Here is a 26,549-nt window from a genome sequence, read left to right as displayed (position 1 = left end):
CTGTAGGAGGGGGGCATCGAGGCTTCAAAACTTCTCGAGACATGATTGGATTGCATTACAACACATACGAGGGTCTCTCATAGACAAACACATCAGTAGATCTCTGGAAGCACCAGTCTGTTTCTTTTCAGGATTTACGGTGGCGTTGGTTCCTCGTACATATTTTTTTAATATGGTTCGGTTTGCTTTCAGATAGCGAATTCTATGTTTTTAATTCGATTGTGTTGCTTACCTTCAATGTTGTTCTTCTGGGAATCTAATCCAAGAGCGAAAGACCAGAGGGAGTAAGCAGAGATGAATTCATTCTGGGATTTGTGTTCACTTTTCTTGCCTCTGCCAGCTATGGAGTGCTTCTCACCCTGTTACAGCTCGTGTTCCAAAATTTTAGCGTGGTTCTCATATCGCAGGCACTGGTTACATGGTTGCAGCGTTCATTTGTACCGTGGGGCTGTTGAGCAGCGAAGATTTCCGATACCTGGCATCCGAATCCCAGCATTTCAGGTCAGGAAAAATGGCATACTGCATGACTCTGGTGTGGTGTGCTATAGCAGCACAAACATTTTCCATGGGGACTCAGTCGGCTCCGACCATAATGTCAAAGCTGGAGGAGGCTGCCAAGATTTTCGGATTCAGCTTTAACAAGGCGAAGGAGTTTAAGGCGCAATTGCAGAGGTTCGAGCAGGGGTGGAAGGGACATTTTAGTATTGATGCCGAGATTTTTGAAGTCACGAACTTGGTGCTTCTGGTGGAGTTTCGTAAGATCACTGGGGATACGCTAGAATACAGTGAGTTCTTGAACCATGAGCTCAGGCCCGGTCTGAAGGACATCATATCAGCATGAGCCGGTGACACTCAACAGGATGGCAAGAAAATATTGACTGGAGATATATTTATCATGATTCGTGAGCAGAATCATGAGAAGAGTATTTTTGGTTTCAACATTGATGTTGTAATGTACTCTATACATATCTCTAACTTTGATATATCTGTGAGCTTATAATATGTTACAATGTTATTTTTTTTATCCTTTTCATATAAACGTGTATTTACATTAAGAATGTTTTGGATTTATTAACATAGCGAATCATAAGTTTCCATAAATTAAAAATGAAAATTTGTGTGGACAACTTTATTTCTTCTTGGTAGAGTATTTGGATTTTGCTTTATGTATGTGCAGAATTCTTTCCAAAGGCAATTTGTTTGTGTAATTGGTTTTCTTTTCCCTCCCTAAGTAGTCAATCTGGTTGGGTAGAGAAGCATTGTCAAATGGTAGGGGATAGTCATGGTGGTTATTGCCTTGGTCACTAGAAAGCTTCGTAGATGCTTGGCCATCTATAGAGGTTTCTTAATTTTGGGTAATTAACTTACTCTAAAATGAAATAAGACATTCAATGTGTTCCGTGTAATATAGATATAAACAAAACATCTAAAGAAAAGTAATTGCACAATGATCGAGTCCAAAAAAACAAGGTTTTCCACAAACCAATTAAGCCTTTCAACCTTTTTGGCTTATTTTCTTATATCAAACATTTGTGCAGGATTTCAACCAATTAACATTTCATTGAGTATATATCTACAAATCAAGGATTTTGGGATCAAATCCCTCAAAGTAATTCTATACCTGCTCTTCAAATTCCTTCAAGCTTTTGAAAGTAAAACCAATGAATTATCAATATAATTTTACAATAATAAAAAACAATTAGAAGGCCTTTAGCTAGCTCAAATTGCTCATCCGTTAGGCTTCAACCAACATCTCTTTGAGAAAATTCAACAATTCTAATTTAATAATCCTATCGACTTCTCTTTATACCTTTTGGGACAATTGCTAATTTTATTACAATAAAAGAGCGCACAAACAAAAAAAACAATTCTTCAACCATACCTAATAAAATTGAAAGTTGTTTTTTTAGTTGTCAAATTAATACAATTTCATTAGCATGTAAATTCCACGAAAAGCTTTACCATTTTGACTATTATTTATTAAAATACTTTATCCATTACCTTTTTCCTCATAATAATCCAATTGTATGTCATTAATCCATTAGCAATTAATTTTTATTAAAATAACATTAATACCCATCCTGTCAAACATTGTCAGTCCACTAAACGCATAATATTATAATGGTAGTTATCCCTTTTGGCATAAAATATCATTACGATTTCAATAGGAACCATACGAATCATTGTGGTACTGGGAAAAAACTGGATAACATTGACACCAGCTACAACATAAAAAGGTCATGAAACAAAAGTGGCTTTGGCGTTTGAAATATTTAGTATTTTTTATGGATAAAAAGAGTGAAATTATTAATTATATTTAAATAACTTAAAATCATTTTAGCAATAAAAATATGTTTGAAATTTTAATTATAATAATAGCATTTTTTTTAATTGGTTTAGATAATAAAATTTACATTTATAAAAAAATCAAGGTAAATTAATCCCAATACATTTACTTAAGGGTTAAATTAGCAAAGTGTAATCCCAAGGGAGTATTTGACCCACGATCTCTGTTAAGTAAATATTATTTTTATTATAAAAAGATAAATTTAATAAAATGGAAAAATATTTTTTATAATTATATTAAATTAATTAAAAGTAATTTGAATGTTTTGGACTAATAGTGTTAGTTTTTGGTTTTTTTTTATGGGAATTTGTTTTTCTATTTAATTTTCAAAAAAATTTATTTAAAATTATTTTATGAAGACAACAGATTTTTCATTTTTGTTTGTCAAGTTTCCTCCAATGATGGTTACAGGTTTAACATTTGGCTTGACAAATTGCAATTCAGAGGCATCTAAGTTCTCAAAATCATCCGAACACCTAACTTGGGCCACAACAATGCTTAACATGACTAAATTTTTTCCCACAGAGTTCTTAAATGGTAACCTTCACACTTAGGTGTGACTTAGGAGTACACCTCATCACCCTTAACATAACAGTACACCCCATCACCTATTTATTCTAAACACCATGGGCTTTGGGAATAATAAATTTAATGCATTTGAATTTTACAAATCATATATCTAAAATCTAAAATTCCAAAATATTCCAAACAAATTTAAAAATAAAAATAAAAATAAATAAATAAAATTAATATAATATAAATAATTTTTTTTGGAAACTTCCATAATATGAAAGAAACTTCCATAATATTTCATATGGGTGGAGGTTTTTGGAAAAGAACTTTATAATACGTTAATAAATGCAATATTTCATATGGTTACTCATTCATCATCAGCAATTTTCTTTCAAAAATCTCAAACAATGTTTGAGATGGTTACTCATCCAGCATCCACCATTTTTTTCCAAAAATCTCAAACAATATCAATTTAATATTTAATAATTAAACTAGACAAATAATATTAATGACCTTCATTAAAAAAATCTTGTTGAAGATCTCAGCCCATCCTTAAAATTCTGAAACAAGTATTATAACATTGATCTAAAAGCTCTGTAGTTGACGTTATTGCGCACTTGTTTATGTTTTTTTAATGTTTCAAAACTTATTAATACGCCCTCCGTCCTCTTTACAGCTATAAGGGTTTTCATCCATGACTCAGGAACACGATCTACACGGATCTTCACATTAATATTATTAAACTTTTAACAGGATTATAAAAGGTTTCAAGCATAAATTAAAATATATGCAGAACAGAAACCAGCAACAGTTTGGTAACCACTGCGACCGCCATCACAGTTCAGGGAAATATAACATTCATATATTCGGTATTCGAATTTTGCCAAAGTGAGTAGAGTTGCCACGTTGGAATTTAAGACGAGAGCTATGTCCGAGACTGGCGCTCCAGAAAAATACATGCCGAACGACTGTCGCCAACGATATGGTGAAATACTATGCAAGTAATTTCAAACCTCCATCTTGAACCAGTGAAGCTCAGGGCTCGGACTTAGCCACATCGTCTCTCAATTCTTTTGCAGCTTCTAACTGTTCAGATGAATTCCTGGTTAGGTTAGCTCTGTTGATCATGATATATACAGGAAAAAAACAAGGAATCTGTAATTGATGTAATTGATATAAGGATGTGGTTACTGTATATTCCAGATATAGTTATCTCATTAATTCTAGTTTTTGAAAACAAAAATAAATACAGAAACAATCTGCAATCGACATACAAAATACCCAAAAAAACAGAGAAATACCAATTTTATATGCAGAAAAGAGACGAGCAACAGTTTGGTAACCACCGCGACCGCCATCACAGTTCAGGGAAATATAGCATTCATATATTCGGTATTCGAATTTTGCCAAAGTGAGTAGAGTTGCCACGTTGGAATTTGAGACGAGAGCTATGTCCGAGACTGGCGCTCCAGAAAAATACATGCCGAACTACTGTCGCCAACGATATGGTGAAATACTATGCAAGTAGTTTCAAACCTCCATCTTAAACCAGTGAAGCTCAGGGCTCGGACTTAGCCACATCGTCTCTCAATTCTTTTGCAGCTTCTAACTGTTCAGATGAATTCCTGGTTAGGTTAGCTCTGTTGATCATGATATATACAGGAAAAAAAAACAAGGAATCTGTAATTGATATAAGGATGTGGTTACTGTATATTCCAGATATAATTATCTAATTAATTCTAGTTTTTGAAAACAAAAATAAATACAGAAAGAATCTGCAATCGACGTAAAATTACCCAAAAAAACAGAGAAATACCAATTTAATTTGCAGAAACAGAACGGACTAGATGACGATTTTGAGCTCCCCAGGGAGAGCTTGATGGGGAGGGTCATAGAAACCCAACCCATGAGCTGCAACCTGCTGATCTCTCCTGCGATAATGCGCTTAACAAGGGGATGGCTTAAGGGATATTCGAGTGGGATATGCTGAAGCACCCAACAACTTTCACTTTCTTTATAAATTAATCACAAATAGCAGATTCTAATCATGTAATTTTTCAATAGCCCGATGGACCACCATCCTGCTTTTCCAACTCAAGACAATAAGACAATCAACCACCAGTTCACTACTGAAACGTCAACGCCATGGATTGTTATTGAGTTCCGTCCGCTTTGCCAAACAGGGTAAATTAAAAAAAAATGCATAGTCACTGCATAGTCACCAGTACGCACTGTGACGTGGAAGGTGACTGTGCGAGGTCCAAGTTCGGTCAATATCCAATTGGAGCTCGCCAAGTTTCATATTGTCGCTGGTTATCAGGTTGGTAATATGGTAAATTTTTAGTGGTTTGAATTGGGCCAATGAGGAAGGGACAAGTGGAAACCTTGGAGGCCGCCATGTGTCCCTCCAATATCCAATTGGAGCTCGCCAAGTTTCATATTGTCGCTGGTTATCAGGTTATTTCAGGTTGGTAATATGGTAAATTTTTAGTGGTTTGAATTGGACCAATGAGGAAGGGACAAGTGGAAACCTTGGAGGCCGCCATGTGTCCCTCCCCGAAGGGGAGGTTATGGCGCATCAATTTTTTTATGGAGGCATCGGGGATCAACCCTACGACCTTGTCTATATAGACCAAATCACATAACCATCTCCGCTACTCGTTGTTACTGAACTGTTATAGCATTCCACACATACTTATCGTTTAATAGTTTTGGAGTTCGCAGTTAGGAGGGCCAGCCCACAGGCCATCCCTCCCCATGTGAACACACCAACCCACGGTTATAGTTAATGTTAATTCCGGCGGACAACGTGATGCAAAAACCGCTAGCATTTAATACATGGCATGTGACCGCTCCAAAAAACCGCGAGTTAACTGTTTGTATAACTGAGCAGATTTTGTGTTAAAAGCCAAATTAGTTTTAATTAATCTCTAGTTAAACCTTTAATTACTCCCAGCTTAATTCAGCGGTAAAATTGGCGGTAAATCAAAATTCGGCATTAAGTCCAAAAATAGCAGAGCTAACTGGAGTTCCTCCAGTTTTGGAGGAGGTTTTCTAGGGATGAACAGTTTTGGTCATAACTGGAGCATTTTTCGACCAAATTGAGCTTAGAAAAAGGTGTTCTTAGCTAATTTCGACATCCTCAACACATTGGAGTAGGTTTCAAGAGGATTAGAGCTTTGTAAACAATATTTTTTCTATATTGAGCTAATACAAAGGGCCAAGCCATGGAAGCTGGACCAAGAAGATGTAGCCCAGGAGGAGTGAACTCCTTCATCAAAACACTGTGTTAAGTGTTCAATTGATAGTTTGTTGTACTTTTTATTGTTTTTGTTCAGCACTTGTCTTTTATGTTATTTTTCTCATGAATGTTACATTAAAACTTGATAAAATTTACCTGTTCCCAGTCACAAACAACCTAAGGAAACCTATGCATAGGAAGCAATGGAAAAGCATTTGTTTATAAATCTATAATTGAACTTAGCACAGTAAAACTAGCATTCAGTAACAGATCAAGTTGGTATGAGAACAAAAGTTTATTTGCTTGATTGCTTGAGTTTTGTGTAAGTAGGGTTTTAATGGTTGCAAAATTGTGATGCTTACAAGGTTAAAGTTTCATAGAGGAGAAGGGAAGTTGTTGGTTGCAACTCCTGAGGTAATTACGAGAAGAAGGAGAGCCACAAGGCCACAATCTCCACCCAAAGTTCCAATTCCCGCTGCACTTGAAACACCTCAAGTTTTTCCTTCAATTGAGATTGAAGAGGTACAAGAAGTAATAAGAAACTGAGCCTGAATCCACAGCCATCATGTCAGGAGCAAGAAAGACTAAGGGTCTTTCAGAAGAGGAAGCATTCAATAAATATTTATATGACTTGACTGACATGGTTAGAGTCCTCTATGAAAAGAGAAACACGAGAATGGCTGGTGAGAGTTCTAAGCCTCCACATGGAGAAGGAAGCTCAGGAGATAAAAAGGATGATAAGAAGGATTCAAAGGGTAATGGAGGAAAGCCTCCTCCATCTACACCATATTCATCATCTTCCCCATCATCTTCATCATCCTCAACATCTAAAACAACAACATCTTCCACTTCCACCACAAAAACTGTCAATACTCATTCTCAAACCCCAAAAAGGAAAAAATCTCTTACTCAAATTGGACATTAAGTTTGAACTTCCGATATACAATGGTGAGGTGAATGGAGAAAAGTTAGACAATTGGATTCAACAATTAGAGGTATACTGCAGAATTCAGAACCTTCAAGAAGATGACATAAATATCCAGTTGGCTTCATTGAGGCTAGAAGGAGCAACATTAGTCTGGTGGGAAATAAAGACTAAGGAGGAAATGTGAATTCATGGTAGGATATCCATTTCTTGGGTTGAATTTTTTTCTGCAATTAAAAGACAGTTTTACTCTTTATCCTATATGCAAAAAGTCATTATGAGTTGGCAGAATTTTAGGCAGTTCAAAGGCCAAATAGTCCAATACTATATCTAGGAGTTTAGAAAGAGGGATTTCTTATTAGGAGTAAACTTGAATTCCCAAGACACACTGTTGAAATATATTGGGGGTTTACATTCCTATTTGAAACATACTATCCTTATGTTCAATCCAATCAATTTGGATGAGGTATGTGTACAAGCCATGCACCTTGAAGTAAGGGGAAAGAACATTCAGGAAGAGGGTAGTAAGAAGAATCAATTCAAGGGTAAAGAGAAAGAGAAGGGAGGAAAATGGAAGGTTAAGAAGAATGCAAGTGTGAAGAAAGAAGGGGAGAAAACCATATGCCAACATTGTTCCAAAGTTGGGAATGATGAAGCCCATTGTTGGAAATTACATCCCGAACCAAGGCCTATGAAATAAAACAATAAGGTAAAACAAAAGATGACCACTACCACACAACATGACCTTCGATCAGATTCTGGTGATGAGACCAAGATTTCAACCATGGTTAGAAAAGGAAAAGAAGTTGTTGCAAACACTAGTTCCTCACACGGTCAAAACAACACTCCAAATGAAGGATCAAGAATATAGTTGTTTCATGTAAGGGTAATTTCAAATCATACAAATATTGATGCATTATTCGATAATGGGTCACAATAGAATTTAATTTCAAAAGACTTGGTCAAAAAGATTAACCTTGAAACTGTACCTCATAATAAGCCATATCCATTGGGATGGATAGTCAATATTGCAAATTTACAGGTTACAAGGAAGTGCTTATTCAAGTTCAACATTACTGAAATGTTCATTGATGAAGTTGAGTTAGATGTAGTTCCACTTGACATCTCAAGAATCATTTTGGGTAGTCCTTATTTGTATGATAGGAAAGTAGTATTTTATCACCATAAGAACAAATATTTATTTCTCAAGAATGGGGTGGAGTACATTGTGAGAGCCCATCGCAAAAAGTTGAACATTTCTTTGGTTAATGAAGGGAAGATGAAAAGACTAGTAAATGCAAGTAAAAATTTTGTGCTTCTCATAATCAAGAAAAAGAATGATATTGATTATGAATCTTTTGAAGGTTGTGATGAAAAATTGAAATATGATTTGTTTGATGTGGTAAGAAAGCATGGCGAGATGTTTCAGGAACGAAAGGGGTTACCTCCAAAGAGGGGAATTCAACATGAGATACAACTGTAGCAAGATGTTCCACTTCCAAACATTGGTATGTATCGTATGTATATTATGGAGAGCATAGAAATCAAGAAGCAAATTCAAGATTTTTCGAACAAAGGTATCATATGCCCATCTACTTCGCCAGTTGGTTTGCCCATAGTCTTGGTGCCAAAGAAGGATGAGACTTGGCGCATGTGTGTGGATTTTCATGTACTGAACAAAATCACAGTAAAAAATTGTTACTGTTGAAAAGTGTGCAACAAGAAATGCTTGTTGAGAATGCAACAAGATGATGGAGCTTAGTGAAAAGAGTCGTCTTCACTAAGTGGGTCCGCAGGCAAATTATGGCGCAAGTTCTATTTTTGGATCCCAGCAGGGATGATCACAGCAGGAGTGACCACAGCAGGGATGATCACAGCAGGAGTGACCACAGCAGGAGTGATCACAGCAGGAGTGATCAAAGTCTATTTTTAGACTGGCTGTCAAAAATAGAAAAGTCAAATATTATTGTCTCATAATAATATTTGGACTATAAACTTGATCTTATTCTCTTGGAGCACTTCAGTTTGAGCTACAGATGTGGCACATGCAGCTATCAGAAGGAAGTACGCTTTCTTTGTGGGTCAGTTGAGTTGTTGCATGCATGACTTCAGTTAGAACTCAATCAGTTGAGTTTGGTGGAGTTGATTGTAGAGTTGATGGAGTTGTGTTCAATTTGGCTTGGTTAAACTAGTTGTAATTAGTCCAACTGCAAATAGACTAATGATGAGTTGTTAAACTAATTATTAACTCATAATGCAACTATGGAATACATCAGTTAACTAAGTTGCATGTCAGTGCATGTTCAGTTCAACAGGGACAGGTGTTAGGGGATCAAATTGCTATCAGTGGTGACTATAGTTATGCATGAGGATTTGCACAATCAAAGGGATTGAGTATGCCAATGAATTGGCCAATACCAAGTATTATAGCCTCTGCTCACGTCTTTCCCAGTGTGATTGATTCTTTGGAGGTTAAATACGAGTTTGGTAAACCATTCTCATTCATTCTTGAGCAGGTATTGAGCTGTGGAGGCAGGCAAGTAGCGGGGGAAATTTGGAGATCAGGTCTGAGCTGTATTGTGTGTAGCATGTGGAGATAGTACTGAGTACTTGTGAGGAGTATTGTACTATGTATTGTTACATGATTCAATCACTATAATATACAAATAGTTGGGGTTTTTAGCGAGATGCTTTCCCTGGGAAAATACTGTGTTGATATGTGTGATTGATGCTTCTATGTACGCCTGTGAATGTTTCTGCTTCTGTAAATTGATGATCAACGTAGAGGAGGTTATGTATTATGCATGTTCCACTTATAAGTGTATAATCAGGATAATCTCTGTGAATATGTGTCATATTATTCAAAATTTCTACATGGTATCAGAGCTGCTTGATTTGTAGAAGAGATTCTTACAGGATATCCGAGGATTGATCATTGGATCTATTATTTAGAAAGTGTTTACATTTTATCTTCAGGCAGAGTCTGTGATCGAGCTAGGTAGCCTCTGGATTCATCCTTTTTTTGGAAGGTGAGATATCCGGTGAATTCCCATACAGTCGATATATGTACAAGAAATAATTTGTTCTCACGAATTTTAGATCATAAGTGGTTGAGTTTTTGAGCTGGTGGAATTCGAATTTAATTCCAAAGCAAGAGATAAAACTAAGAAACATTAAGTGTGAGAATGGAGACAGTATGCCCCAGTATCTCACAAAGTTCACCCAATGCCGGGATGAGCTGGGAAGTGTGGGGGTGACTGTCGGATGAGGATGGTGAGTCTAGCACTCCTTGACCTTCCTAAGAGTTGTCATAGCTACCAGGACTCGGTGAATGGAAGGGAGAAACTGCAAAATTGGGAATGACTGTGGTCGGATTTGATGCAGGAGGAGATTAGACGGTGCACCAGAGACAGTTCTTCATCTATGCATGATGAGGAGAACTGTGCCTTAGCGAGTAAGGTGAAGAAGGGGAAGAAGAAGGGTTCTGTTTCTGAATCCAATACTTCCAGTGATGGGAAGAAGGTTGACAAGTCGAAGGTGAGATGCTTTCGTTGTCATGAGATTGGTTCAAGGGTCAGGAACCTGTATGCTCTTGAGGTTCAAGATGCATGAAAAGCCTTGAACAGCGAGGCAACTAATGGAGACTTGGTGGTTGAGAGGGAGCGTATATTACCTCTCAACATGCAGAGCCAGAAGAAGTCTCAAACAATTGTGGAGGAGCCACGATTGGTGCAGCAGCTTCAGGAGGTTGTGGAGGAGCCACAACAGAAGAAGCTGAGAGGAGATCGAGTAGAGACATCTACTCATCTAGCGACCTCTAGTAGGGGAAACTTCGAGCCAGGTGGGCTGAGGGATCGCATTCAGCCATACCTCCAGGTAGGAGGTGGGGTGATGTGGATTGATTGTCCCAAGGAGGAGGGGCAAGATCCTTGAGGTACCCAACCTCTTGGATGAGACCTTGCTACGGGAGCCCCGATGTGTAGTAGCAGGAACTGACTGATTGGGTAGAGACAGAAGCGGATGGAGCGGCAGAGAGAGCGACAGTGCAGGGAATCCCTGTCACACGGAATCAGTCAATAGTGCGGACACAACCGACCTTCCTAGAAGTCTAAGACATTCTAATGACAAACAAAACAAAGTAGAGCTATCCTTCTCTAAACATGCATTATTATATGAGAAATCAAGTACGTGGCTCTTACCTTTGTCCAAACGCTGTTGTAGAAGTCCAAGCTTTGTTGATCTGGATGAGCTCCTCCTTTTCTCCAAAACCTGCAATCACCAACAGTCAAACCATTAAATAGCACCTGATTATAACATAAAACAAAGCATATTCAACATATAGACCAAGGAGTACATGAAATAACTCATAAACAACAAGTTATTGAAAAGAATGGACTAATTTGCATTAAAGGTAATCAAAAGGAACCATTACAACCTGAGCCTTGGTGTTGTGCAAGCTCCTTCCAGGGTCCACAAGAGTTTTCCTTTACTTTGACAAAGCTCACCCACTTCCAAATAGAACAAGCAAAGATGGCAATCTCTCCTCACAAGCTTCTAAATGGGAGTCCTAATTCCTGCAGCATTTACCCTTAGAAATGTATAGCTTTCAACCTCTTCTCCTTCTGGCCCAATGCCTATATTTATAGTGCTCAAGAGGAGGTTAATCAGGTCCACCATCAATGGGATAATCCCCTCTTTGGGTGGGATAGCTCCCTTATTGATGGGATAAGTTCCTCTTTGATAGGAGTGGATGAACCATCTGGAGGCGCCCAATACACGTCGAACAACCTTCTAGAATGCTCTAGAAATGACCACAAGTAACTTTTTTAAGATGAAACTTGCGCATTCTAACCTTTACAGGGGGACGCACCTGTCCCTTTACATACAGAGCGTCTTTGGACGCAGCTTTTGTGAACATTGGGAGCGTCCCCGCAGGTAAGGTTGAGAGAACCTGCGTCCCCAGAGATAAATACATTTATACAAGACTTTCTCTCTTTTTTGAAGTTTTACATGGAGAGCAGAGGCATAAGACTTGCCTAAGAGGGTAGCATGACTGTTGATTGAGCCATACTAACTGTAAATAGTCATGGTGACATTTTTTAGTGTAACAGATTGCCCCCTAAAGTGCGAAGCCTGGAATAGATTAGGGTTTGTAATATCTAGGAAGGGTGAAGCGCTTTATCATTTCAAGGATTATCCCGTGGAGAGCCTGGTCAGAACCTGCAATTTTCAACACAAAATACATGTATAAGATTATATCATCACTGAGGTAGGCATTCCCATACTCAGATCAAAACTTTAACTAACAGACTAACTACTCTGATACAGGAATGATCTTGCAGTACATCACAATCATAGACTTTTGTAGACACAGTATGGACGCAGCCATCTGTTTATGATTATTCTACTTAGATAATGAATACAAAACTCCTCGCAACCTGGATGGTGGAAACTAGATCCAGGGTCTTCATTTCTACTTCCCGAATTGGTACGATTCTAGCCATGCGAATAAATGAGTTGATGTCGAACATGGTAGAAACCACTTGATTACCAGTCGATGATGTAAACTGTTAACAAGCGTGAGAGATACCACCAGTAATGTCAATGGTTCTCAAAGTACCCAGTACAATCCATGAGATGTGAATGAATGAGTTGATGTCGAACATTTCACAGAATCCTTCGATCGAAAGTCAATGATGTAAACTGACGTCAAAGGCGAGAAACCTGCCATTGATGCATGCAGACTTCAAGGTACTGACGATTTCTAAGTCATCTCTCTAGATAATGTGCTGATGTCGATAGAAAGCGACCCATTGCAGGCAAGCCCGCAACACGAAATCATTGTTCAAGTTGAAGAAATGTTGCTGTAAGGACTGACTCAGGGATGGTCAAATGGATGACAAGTATTTTGCAGATGAAAGTTTTGCTTGCAGACCTCTTGAACACATAACGACACGCCAGATGGCTTGGTGACGAATAGCTCAAAGTTAATCCCCGAAACCTGGTTAAAGACTTTTAAAGTGGTTTGATCAACTGTGAGGTAAAAGATTTCCCAACCCAGGTGAATGAAAAGTGTCGTGTTCAAGAGTGGTAATAAAGTTTCTTTTGAGACAAAAGGTAACAAACAGGTTCATTCTTCTCTCTTTTCCCCCACCATTTCTGGCAAGTACCTCTTTATTTTTAACAAGCTTGAGGAGGATAACATATGCTTGATTATAAGCTCATCCTTCGGATGAGTCCAACCTAGTTTTGATTCGAACCCTAGGAAGGAGTGGTTCGTTCCTGTTTGTAATTGAACAGGTCCTTTACTGTGAAATGTTTAACGAGCCCAGTATAGGAGAAACTCGGTGTTTTTCAATTTTAGAGAGTCTGAAAAACTTAAGAAGACTCCAAGTTGAACTTTTTCGTAGATTTGTGTCCCTCAAGCCCGAAAAAGTATAAAATAATACCTGGGGGAACCGCTTGATCTTGCGACCAAGGAGTACTTTCATAATTAGTGCCACTGACCTGAAAAGTAAAAAGCGATCAAGGACACGTCGTTTTATTTCCGTATCGAGTTTGAAACGACAAAAACCCGGCAATCTTTTCCTGATTTTACGGTCAGAAAAGAGCTATAAGGGGACCGTCTTTTAATTCCGTTTTAACGAGTGTAAAAGAAACGCTCGGCAATCTTTTCATTTTTTAGGAGTCAGAAAAGGGCTTAAAAGATGACTCTAAGGTGTCACTTTTTCGTAAGTTTTAACGAGTTCGAAAAAATGATAAAAATGTACTCATGGTTTTCACTTTTTCGTATGTTTTAATGAGTTCGAAAAAATGATAAAAATGTACTCATATGGCCGACTTTCAATTTAATTTACGAGCAGGAAAAGACGGAAAGAACTCGGCATTTTCATTTGTTTTACGAGAATGAAAGATAGCAAAATAATCTCGGTATTTTCATGAGTTTAACGAGTCTTGAAAATAACTGAAATTGACTCGAGATAGGTTTCATTTTTACAAAAGCTTGAAACAGACAAAAACTATGCTTCAAAGTAGTTTCATTTTTACACAAGCTTGAAACAGAGAGAAAACTGTGCTTGATGCCCCCTAAGCATAATTGCTAGAGCGCATGCCCCCCAGCTTCATTTCATTCAACCAGTTGGATGAAATGAAGGTTGAGTTACGAGATCATTTGAAAGACTCGACCTAAAACTATAAGAAAATTATGCAAAAAACTGAAATAACTAACCTAAATACTTAACATTTATGAGATCTAGTCAATCTCTCGACTCAAGTAGAGGAGGATTTGTTTCATTGTTTAACGAGCTTGACACAGGAAAAGAACTATGCTCGGATTCGGTTTCATGTTTATGCAAGCTTGAAACGAAAAACTATGCTTGTTATAAGTTCACATGCCCCCAGCATAATGACGCAAATCAAGGTACATGTCCCCCAAGCTTCATTGCATTCAATGAGGTGGATGGAATGAAGCTTTACTTTCAAGATCTGAGAAAGACTCGTGGGAGTTGTTTCATTTTTTAGTGAGGTTGACACAGGAAACGAACTATCCTCAAAACCCTTGTTTCATTTTTTCAATGAGCTTGACACAAGATAAGGAACTATGCTCAGAACTACTCTCTACAATCTATCTAGCAAAAACTCTACTCTAAAAACCTTGATTCATTTTTTAACGAGCTTGACACAAGACAAGGAACTATGCTCTAAAATCCTTGATTCATTTTTTAATGAGCTTGACACAAGACAAGGAACTATGCTCTAAAATCCTTGTTTCATTATTTAATGAGCTTGACACAAGACAAGGAACTATGCTCATGACTACTCTACAATCTACCTACTTAACCTACCCTTGTTTCATTTTTTAACGAGCTTGACACAAGACAAGGAACTATGCTCAAAAAGTTCGCATGCCCCCAGTATAATGATGCAAAGCGAGGTGCATGCCCCCCAGGCTTCATTGCATTCAACCAGATGGATGGAATGAAGGTTTACTTTCAATATTTAACTTGAAAAAGGAAGTTGTTTCATTTTTAAGGAGGTTGACACAAGAAAAGAACTATCCTCATACCTGATTCATTTTTTAACGAGGTTGACTCAGTAACAGGAACTATCCTCATAACCCTACTTTCTATAATCTAACTACATATCCTAAAATCTAGCTGATTCATTTTTTAATGAGGTTGACTCAGTAAAAGAACTATCCTCATGCTAGCCTGTTTCATTTTTTAACAAGGTTGATACAGGAAAAAACTATCCTCGTACACACTGATTCATTTTTTAACGAGGTTGACACAGTAAAAGGAACTTTCCTCGTTACAGCCTATTTCATTTTTTAACGAGGTTGATACAGGAAAAAACTATCCTCGTACCTGGTTCATTTTTTAACGAGGTTGACACAGGAAAAGAACTGTCCTCATAACACTGATCATGGCTTCCAACTGGAAGGAAGACATGTCAGTGGACACACCTTGATCATGGCTTCCAAAAGGTCTTCATCAGAAGGAAGAATAGTTCTCTGGAAGGAACACATGTCAAGGGACTTAAAAGGGATAAGAACATCGTGTTCAAGTAATCCCATAAAGTTTTCAATGTCAATTACCGGATCTAAATCAAATGAAGATGAGCAAACAGTGAGAGGCTCACTTACATCGGTAACTGAAAACATGGGACCAGTTGCCACATAATTAACCCGTGGCGGGGTAGATACCACTTTAGAATCAGGAACATTTAGGGGTGTCATATTATTGGTAGTCGAGACAAGACTAGGGAACGAAAGCTGGTCTACAGTCACAATACTGCCATTGTGAGGGAAAGACATCACGCGAAAGAGTGTCGATACGACAGCTTTCATTGCATAAACATAGTCTCGCCCAAGGAGTAAATTGAAATCCAAGGGACCTCGAACTACCATAAGATCAATACAGACAGTTTTACCTTCCAAGGTAATGGAAAAATTAGGAAGGATCCCTAAAGGTTCACTAATGGTTCTGTTAAAAGCTTTCAGATTCTGCGTAATAGGCGCCAGCTGAGGGGAACCCAAAGCTCTCCAAACATTTGAGGATAAAATACTAACAGAAGCACCTTCGTCTACCTGTGTACGATGTATGTCCCTACCACCAGCCTTGACAATGATTTGGAAAGGGATGGAGGAAGGAAGACGAGGTTCCGTCAATCTATTCCAATCAAAGGAAAAGACCTCAGTACTTGGAGGGGGTTCTGTAGAAACAGGTGGAATGCCCCCCGGCATAGAAGAATCTGATGTAACAAGAAGAACCTGAGCGGTATGAAGTTCACTCTCCAAATGGAAAGTGGGATCGACCGAATGTGAAATTGAATCGACCACTTGATCAACTAATTGATCATCAACCTGAGTGACATGAGTTTCACTCTCCAATGGAAGAGTGTGATCAATCACTCCGTCAGTTGACGGTAGGTTGGGATAAAGTTTACGGTAACCAGTTGGAAATTCTTGCTGTGGAACAGTAAGTTTTTCCAACAATGTTGAGGCTTCATCCATGTGAGGGCAAATGTGAGTTTGATGACTCCCTTTGCATAACTTACAAGGAAACCTAACTTTACCCTTTTTCCCAGGAACTTGACTATCACTGGTTGATGGATCAATGGAAAGTTGATGAGATTTTTCTGACCATACTTCCAAGACCTTTGGAATACCAGGGCAATTGACAAGGAAGTGGTCACCCTTACAAAGCCTGCAAGGGTATTTGGGTTTACGATGCATGTCGGAATTTTCCTCAACACAACTAACACTTACAGCCATGGTTGGTTGGTTGACTTCTTTCTTATCTTGCTTCTTCTTCTTCTTCTTCTTCTTCCCTTTCTTCTTCTTCTTCCCTTTCTTCTTCTTCTTAGCCTCCTGGTTACTAGCATCAAGGCTTTTACCAGGCGAAGAGGAAGAAATGGAGGAAGAAAAATTAGGCGAAGAAGGTAAAGGGTCAACAGAAGGTTGGTGATGTTGAGATGGTGAACTCTGTTGAAGTGAAGCATCCGGTTGAGATGGAACAATTGGAGTACTTTGGGCCAACGAAGTTGAAAATAACCATATCGGTAATCCTATTGTAAATCCAGGTAATGACAAAGTAGCCATATAAGGAGGACCAACATTTCCAAAGTAAGGAAAAGTACTAGGATTCTCATTGGGAGGGGTTCCTAGGTTGATAAATTCCGGAACATTTGCCATTATATTCAACTTCAGTGAATTTTATTAACAATTTAAAACTAAAATTAACAATTCACAATGCACACCTAACAATTAAAATTCACAATTCACACCTATGGTCTCTAAAAGTAAAAACAAACAAATTAACACGCGCTATCAAATCTAGGAGTCAAACCACACACAAACAGTAAGCTCTCCGGACCGAAAACACTAGTTGGTGATGAAGCCCAACCTCGCAGAATCCAGTACAAAAATAGTGGGTGGAACAGTTACCCCGGCAACCTACTTAATGAATAGACTGGACCAAGTTCCTCCACTTTAACCGTCTCGAGTGAAGTGAACCCCCCAGAAAATCCAAGTGAGTATAACCGACGTCTGCTCCAGGTACAGTGGGATCTTCCCTCCACCGTCACCTTGGGTAGAATCCTAAGATAATGGTCACTAAGGTTACCAACATCAACAAATGCACCTGGGGGAACAGTCTACACTCCGGCAGCACGCAAGGGCAGAGTATCAAGCTCAATCCCCTTGCCGGCTCCTTGACAATAATCCAAGGTTTACCGACAAGTGACCCCTGGCTCCTCGACAATGGTTAATCCGAGGTTTACCGTTTGTAATACGTGCGTGTCTGGTGTCGTTCTCAACGAGGGAGGATTGATCCCCTCACTGGTTCGGACACGAGCTCGTGCTTCTCCTTTAAGAGGAGCTTTCCCAGAGTACAAATGAAACAGTTGGATTTATCCTACCACAAGATAAGCTACTTGTTTGGTTTTTCTGTCTTGGAGAGTTAATTACTCTCCTACTCCAAGACACTAGCCTAAGCTATGTTGGTGTATCAGAGCCCTAGAAATGTAAAAATTACTAGATGAATTTTAATTAAGCGTTGTGTTATTAAGGCTGTTTTTACTCAAATGGGTAAATGGATACGAAACCAATGGTGTTATGACCCGACTCAACTGAATGCAATCGAATATGATAATGCAATCCTTTCAATTCGATGAATCCTAACTAAAGTAAGGAGAGAGTTTCCATTCACTTCCAACAATGCAAAAAATGATCACTAAGAGAAAATATAACAGATTCTCTAATGCACTAATTTTATCAAGAAAAACTAATGCAAATCAATTCCAAACCAATTTTTTTATTTTTATTTTTGTGTAAATTCAAATCAAAGAAAGCTGATCTAAATCTACGATTGATTTTTCAGAATGTAAACTATGCAATGGTAATCGAAGCACAATTCACTTGAAAAGTATGCCAATGTAATCTATGCACATTTTTCATTCATATTCTGAAAGTGAGAATTCTAATTATGCAAATGTGATCTATGCAAGAGAATCCTCAAACACAAGATGATTCTAATGTGATCTAAGAACCAATCAAGTGCAAGTCGAGAAAATTGGGTGAGAGTTCCAAAGATCAAAAATAAAAATACTCAAAGGCGATTAACACTCATACACAATTTAGGCCCCCCCGGCGAATGAGGGGGAAATTTTTTTGCAAAAACAAAAGCAAAAAGATGCAAAATTGTGAAAGGACTGAGAGAAACCTCCAAGTAATGACCAAAGGAAAACAAATCAAGAATTTCTCAAAAAAGAGACTCAAAAACACCCAATTGATGAAAGCTTAGAGCAGAAATGCCAGTGAAACAAGCTTAGGTGAAGATATTTGACAAGAGACTAATGGATCTGGGCAGTAAAAACTAAGAAAAAGCAAAATCTAAGAGAAAAAATGCAAAAAATGGAATTTTCTCAAATTTTAGCAGGGGACGCAGGCAACCCGTTAGAACAGGTGCGGGCCCGCTCTGTGCACACAGCGACAGTGCGTCCAGGGACGCACTGTGCAATACTAAGAGGGTGCGTCCTACTGGAAAATTAAAGAAAAAACAAAATAAATCTAACCCTAAGCTAACCCACCCAAAAACAAAGTCACAGAGCCAAAAACCAGAAAATAAACCAATTTTCTCAGAGCAAAGTTCATTCAAAGGAAAATACTTTCACATCAATGGATTCCCCAGCAGAGTCGCCAATTTGTCACACGGAATCAGTCAATAGTGCGAACACAACCGACCTTCCTAGAAGTCTAAGACATTCTAATGACAAACAAAACAAAGTAGAGCTATCCTTCTCTAAACATGCATTATTATATGAGAAATCAAGTACGTGGCTCTTACCTTTGTCCAAACGCTATTGTAGAAGTCCAAGCTTTGTTGATCTGGATGAGCTCCTCCTTTTCTCCAAAACCTGCAATCACCAACAGTCAAACCATTAAATAGCACCTGATTATAACATAAAACAAAGCATATTCAACATATAGACCAAGGAGTACATGAAATAACTCATAAACAACAAGTTATTGAGAAGAATGGACTAATTTGCATTAAAGGTAATCAAAAGGAACCATTACAACCTGAGCCTTGGTGTTGTGCAAGCTCCTTCCAGGGTCCACAAGAGTTTTCCTTTACTTTGACAAAGCTCACCCACTTCCAAATAGAACAAGCAAAGATGGCAATCTCTCCTCACAAGCTTCTAAATGGGAGTCCTAATTCCTGCAGCATTTACCCTTAGAAATGTATAGCTTTCAACCTCTTCTCCTTCTGGCCCAATGCCTGTATTTATAGTGCTCAAGAGGAGGTTAATCAGGTCCACCATCAATGGGATAATCCCCTCTTTGGGTGGGATAGCTCCCTTATTGATGGGATAAGTTCCTCTTTGATAGGAGTGGATGAACCATCTAGAGGTGCCCAATACACGTCGAACAACCTTCTAGAATGCTCTAGAAATGACCACAAGTAAGTTTTTAAAGATGAAACTTGCGCATTCTAACCTTTACAGGGGGACGCACCTATCCCTTTACATACAGAGCGTCTTTGGACGCAGCTTTTGTGAACATTGGGAGCGTCCCCGCAGGTAAGGTTGAGAGAACCTGCGTCCCCAGAGATAAATACATTTATACAAGACTTTCTCTCTTTTTTGAAGTTTGACATGGAGAGCAGAGGCATAAGACTTGCCTAAGAGGGTAGCATGACTGTTGATTGAGCCATACTAACTGTAAATAGTCATGGTGACATTTTTTAGTGTAACAATCCCAGGATAGCGCATAGCTAGCAAGCTATAGCAATGCGAGAGGCACAAGTGTTTTGCACAGTGCTAGGTGGCATAGAGAGGTGTGCAATGGTGCGAGATGCATGGAGATGTTGCAGTAGTGCATATGTCATAGAGGGAGCACTTGTCAGCAGCAGGTAGAGCTTCAACATTAGAGGGTGTTTCCAGCCCAACAGGGAGGTCAGCTGGGAGGTGCAGTGCGGATGCAATGCTGGGAGATAGAACTAGTAGCAGCACATATGCAGTCAGAGATCAAAGTGAAAGAGGCTAGAGCAGTCAGATACTGAAGAGCACAGAGATGTAGAGTTTTCAGTCGACAGAGGCAATAACAGTCAGAGACTTTGATGACAGAGCAAGTGGACCGGCCAGATGTGTTGCATGGAGAACATTCTAGAGTTACAAGATCGGGTTTGAGAGGAAGCCTTTCTTGTTTAGAGGGAGCGTTGAAAAGTGTGCAACAAGAAATGCTTGTTGAGAATGCAACAAGATGATGGAGCTTAGTGAAAAGAGTCGCCTACACTAAGTGGGGTCGCAGGCAAATTATGGCGCAAGTTCTATTTTTGGATCCCAGCAGGGATGATCATAGCAGGAGTGACCACAGCAGGGATGATCACAGCAGGAGTGATCAAAGTCTATTTTTAGACTGGCTGTCAAAAATAGAAAAGTCAAATATTATTGTCTCATAATAATATTTGGACTATAAACTTGATCTTATTCTCTTGGAGCACTTCAGTTTGAGCTACATATGTGGCACATGCAGCTGTCAGAAGGAAGTATGCTTTCTTTGTGGGTCAGTTGAGTTGTTGCATGCATGACTTCAGTTAGAACTCAATCAGTTGAGTTTGGTGGAGTTGATTGTAGAGTTGATGGAGTTGTGTTCATTTTGACTTGGTTAAACTAGTTGTAATTAGTCCAACTGCAAATAGACTAATGATGAGTTGTTAAACTAATTATTAATTCATAATGCAACTATGGAATACATCAGTTAACTCAGTTGCATGTCAGTGCATGTTCAATTCAACAGGGACAAGTGTTAGGGGATCAGATTGCTATCAGTTGTGACTATAGTTGTGCATGAGGATTTGCACAATCAAAGGGATTGAGTATGCCAATGAATTGGCCAATACCAAGTATTATAGCCTCTGCTCACGTCTTTCCCAGTGTGAGTGATTCTTTGGAGGTTAAATACGAGTTTGGTAAACCATTCTCATTCATTCTTGAGCAGGTATTGAGCTGTGGAGGCAGGCAAGCAGCGGGGGAGATTTGGAGATCAGATCTGAGCTGTATTGTGTGTAGCATGTGGAGATAGTACTGAGTACTTGTGAGGAGTATTGTACTATGTATTGTTACATGATTCAATCACTATAATATACATACAGTTGTGGTTTTTAGCGAGATGCTTTCCCCGGGAAAATACTGTGTTGATATGTGTGATTGATGCTTCTATGTATGCCTGTGAATGTTTCTGCTTCTGTAAATTGATGATCAACGTAGAGGAGGTTATGTATTATGCATGTTCCGCTTATAAGTGTATAATCAGGATAATCTCTGTGAATATGTGTCATATTATTCAAAATTTCTACAGTTACCCACTCGCAATAATTGATGATTTTCTTGATTAGTTGAGGTATGCAAAGTATTTCACTAAGTTAGACTTACGAAGTGGTTATCATCAAGTTATAATAGCTTAAGAGGATATTTGGAAAACCGCATTTAAAACTAAACAAGGATTATTTGAGTAGCTTGTTATGCCTTTCGGTCTTACAAGTGCTCCAACTACTTTCATGAGAGTTATGAATGATGTATTGAGACCATTTATAGATGACTTTGTCATTGTGTACTTAGATGATATTTTGATATTCAACAAATCTAGAGATGAACATGTCATGCATGTAAACAAAGTACTTGATGTCTTGAGAAAATAACACTAATTTTTAAATATGTCAAAGTGTGAATTTGGTAAGACTTTTTTAGTGTATTTGTGACACATTGTTGGAGAAGGTGAGTTGAGGATAGACCCTTTTAAACTTGAGGTCATTCTGAATTGACCCAAGTCCAATAGAGTTACAGAGGTAAGAAGCATTTTAGGGGAAGCACAATAGTGGAGGAAATTTATTGCTATTTTTTCTTCCATTGCAGCTCCATTACATGCATTGACTAGTGTCAAGAAAGTCTTCCGTTGGGGAGATGTACAGAATAAATCATTTGATGCTTTGAAGAAAAATATCATTTTAGCATTGGTATTGGCTCTTCCAAATCTTAGACAACCATTTGAGATTCAAATGGATTCTAGTGATTGCACCATGGGAGCAGTTCTTATGCAGCATGGGAAGCCCATTTCATTTCATTTTGAAATTTGTAATGGAGTTGTAACTAACTATCCCACTTATGACAAAGAAATTTACGGATTAGTACAAAGTGTCAAAAAATGGAAGCACTATTTGATAAGAAAGGAGATAATTATCCATACCGACCATAAACAATTGCAATACTTATAGTCACAGTCAAAGTTGCAGCAGTCACGACACTTCAGATGGATGGGTTTTATACAACAGTTTCATTTGGTTATCAAGTACAAAAAGGGAATCTACAATAAGGTAGTTGATATGCTTTCTAGGCCTATTGCAAATTCGTCTGTTATACTCAAGCATAATTCTATTTTGCATGAAAGTTACATTGAACAATATGCATATCATAATGACTTTCGAGATATATATGCAAGCTTGAGTAAAGGAAACCAAAATGAAGAGTTGGATTACCATGTACATAACAGTTTGTTGTATCACTTTGGCAAGTTGTGTATTCCACAGGGAGAAATAAACAATATCATAAGGGAGGCACACACTTCATTGATTTCTCAACACTTTGGTATAGGAAAGACAGTAGCAAATCTCCAAAGGTATTGTTATTGGCCACGCATGTTTGATAAGGTATCTCGTTTCATTATAGGATTTTCTTTGTTTGCAACAAGTAAGCCTAGTAATAGGAAACTAGGATTGTACACTCCACTTCTAGTACCTTCACGTCCATGGGAGAGTATCTCAATGGATTTTGTAGGAGGTCTTCCATTGTCAAGGAAAGGTCATGACTACTTGTATGTAGTTGTAGACAGGTTGAGCAAAATGTGTATACTAACATCATGTAAAAAGAAAATTATAGCTGAACAAGCAACTCATCTTTTCTTCCAAAACATTTGGGTTCTTTTTGGTCTTCCTAATTCCATTGTAAGTGATCTAGATTCTCAATTTGTTGGGAATTTTTGGTCAAATTTGTGGGACATGATGGACAAAAAGTTGAAGAAGAGTACATCCTTTCATCTACAAATAAATGGAAAAACCAAGGTGGTTAACATGATGTTCATTCATCTTCTTAGGTGACACTGCAACAAACATCCCAAGTTGTGGGATGAACAATTGCATTACATACAACATGCATACAACAGGGCAAAGCATTCTTCCACAAACACATCGCCATTTGAGGCATGCTTTGGGTACTTGAAAAGATCGCCATTGGACTTCATCTTTGAGAAAGATGTTTCCATTGATGGTCACAGTGGCATCCATAAGGCAAAGAAGTTCATAGAGAAAATTCAGTTGATACATCATACAGTGCAGGAATAGTTGAAAAAGAGTCAAAGCAAATGCAAGGCAAGGCATGACAAACACCATATTGATCACAAATTTCAGGTTGGAGATGAAGTTCAGTTATATATTAGCAAAGAGAGACTTCAAGGGGAAGGTAAAAAGCTTAAGCCAATCTGTTATGGTCCTTTTAAACTTCTGGAAAAGATTGGTAACAATGCATTTAAGCTTGATTTACCTCCTTATATGTAAATATACTCTGTTGTTAATGTTGAGAATTTGAGATTGTTTGAGCCTCCTTTGATTGATGATCAAGGGGAGCATGTTCAGCTGCCAACAATAGATGATTTCTAGCCAAAATATCTTGATGAACTTCAACAAGTTCTGATACTTGATAGAAGAACCAGAACTTCAAAGAGAGGGAATGTCGAATACCTTAGAGTGGGACTCAAGGGACAAAATCCTTCTAAATCCAAATGGCTGTAGATCGAGAAGGTGAGGGAGTTATACCCTCACCTTTTGAACAAATGATAGTATCTTTTGGGATCCAAAAGGCTTCTAGTGGGGAGGGATGATCAGGTGCTCAATATTTAGCTCAAAAATAAAATTTCTAAGAATGGCTTGAAACCTAAATGACCACGTTCGTCTTGGAAAAATGATCCTAACGCAACTCATTTCACTAAAAACCGAGTTCGTATGAGGAAGTTATTGAGTTTTGTCTACTTTTCCAAACATGAGAAATTTAAAAAAAAATGCACAGTCACTGCACAATCAGCAGTACGAACTGACGTGGTAGGCGATTATGCAAGGTCAAAGTTCGATCAACATCCAATTGGAGCTCACTAAGTTTCATATTGTGGTTGGTTATCAAGTTTGTCACGTGGCACATTCTTAGTGGTTTGAATTGGACAAATGAGGAGGGAACAAGTGGCAAGCCTAGAGGCCGCCACATGTCCCTCCCCAAAGGTCGGGTTATGGTGCATCAAAATTTTTATGGGGGAGCCAGGGTTTGACCCTGCGACCTCCTCTACACAGACCAAAGCACAAAACCAGGTTTTCTACCTCTTGTTACTTAATCGTTATAGCATTCCATGCATAGTTATGGTTTAATAGTTTTGGAGTTGGTGGTTAGGAGGGCCAGCCCTCCCCATGTGAACACACCAACCCACGGTTACAGTTAACGTTAATTCTGGCGGATAGTGTGAAACAACTGCTAACATTTAATACATGGCATCTGACTGCACCAAAAAATCACAGGTTAATTGTTTGTATAACTGCGCAGATTTTGCATTAAAAACTAGATTAGTATTAATTAATCTGCAATTAAACCTTTAATTAACCCCAGTTTAATTCGGCAGTAAAATCGGCGGTAACTCCAAATTCGACCTTATCTCCAAAAATAGCGGAGCTAACCAGAGTTCCTCCTGCTTTGGAGGAGGTTTTCTAGGGAAAAATAGTTTGGGTCATAACTAGAGCATTTTTTTACCAAACTGAGCTCAGGAAAAGGTGTTCCTAGCTAATTTCTACATTTTTAACACATTGGAGTAGGTTTCAGGACCAATAGAGATTTGTAAACAACATTTTTTTCCATATTGAGCTAATACAGAGGCCTAAGCCATGGAAGTTGGACCAAGGAGATGTAGCCCAGGAGGGATGAACTACTTCATCAAAACACTGTGTTAAGTGTTCAAATGATGGTTTTCTATAATTTTTATTGTTGTTGTTCAGCGCTTGTCTTTTATGCTATTTTTCTCATGAATGTCACATTAAAACTTGATAAAATTTACCTGTGTCCAATCACAAACAACCTAAGGAAACCTATGCACAAGAAGTAATGGACAAGTATTTGTTTATAAATCTCTAATTGAAATTAGCATAGTAAAGCTAAAATTCAATAACAGATCACTATGGCATCAAAGGCTTGGACAAACTGGAGAGAAGGGCCTTCGAATACTTCATGGTAAATTTATGGTAGAAGGTATGTCTAATAGCTCTTTGGATTTTGATTTCTGTGATTTTTTTTTATATGGGAAGCATAATTGGGTGAGTTTGCCCTCTTGTGGTAAGAGGGCGAAACAAATATTAGAGCTTGTACACAGTGATGTGTTTGGACCTGTGTCGGTTCCATCACTAGGTAAGTCTGTGTAGTATGTATCATTTATAGGCGACTTCTCAAGGAATACATGGATATATTTCTTCAAGAAGAAATATGAAGTCTTTGACAAGTTTAAAGAATTTAATGCTCTAGTGGAAAACCAGACAAAGAAGATGATAAAGATGTTGAGGACAAATAACAGTGGAGAGTTTTTCAAGAAGTAATTTGAAGATTTTTGTAAGAAGTGTGGTATATCATGGCAGAAGACTACTCCATACACACCTGAGAAAAATGGAGTTGCAGAAAGAATGAACAAGACGTTGATGGAAAGGGCAAGAAGCATGCTCAGTGGTGCTGGGTTAGGACAAGAATTTTGGGTAGAGGTGGTGGAGACTACATGTTACCTGGTCAATAGATCGCCTTCATCAACGTTGGAGGATAAGACTCCATAAGAGGTATGGACTGGTAAGAAACCTTCTCTTTCACATAAGAGGGTATTTGGATGTGATGCATATGTACATGTTCCAAAGGAGAAAAGAACAAATTTGAATAGTAAATTTGAAAAGTGC

At 38.3% G+C, this 26,549-nt stretch overlaps 1 long non-coding RNA gene across 1 annotated transcript; it reads right to left on the bottom strand.

Moving 5' to 3' along the window:
• Nucleotides 1-3,557: 3,557 nt before the first annotated feature.
• On the bottom strand, nucleotides 3,558-4,464 carry LOC149190982 (uncharacterized). The gene is made up of 2 exons (XR_016256544.1): nucleotides 4,162-4,464; nucleotides 3,558-3,946 (listed from the first exon to the last, which is right to left on the bottom strand). It is a non-coding gene; the product is annotated as an uncharacterized LOC149190982 (long non-coding RNA).
• Between the last annotated feature and the right edge of the window lie 22,085 nt (nucleotides 4,465-26,549).

The sequence above is a fragment of the Pinus tabuliformis genome, chromosome 3_1 (assembly GCF_031772625.1).
Source record: "Pinus tabuliformis cultivar Carrire ecotype Pingquan chromosome 3_1, CPIR1, whole genome shotgun sequence".
NCBI lineage: Eukaryota > Viridiplantae > Streptophyta > Pinopsida > Pinales > Pinaceae > Pinus > Pinus tabuliformis.
This window is presented reverse-complemented; position numbering and strand designations above follow the sequence as displayed.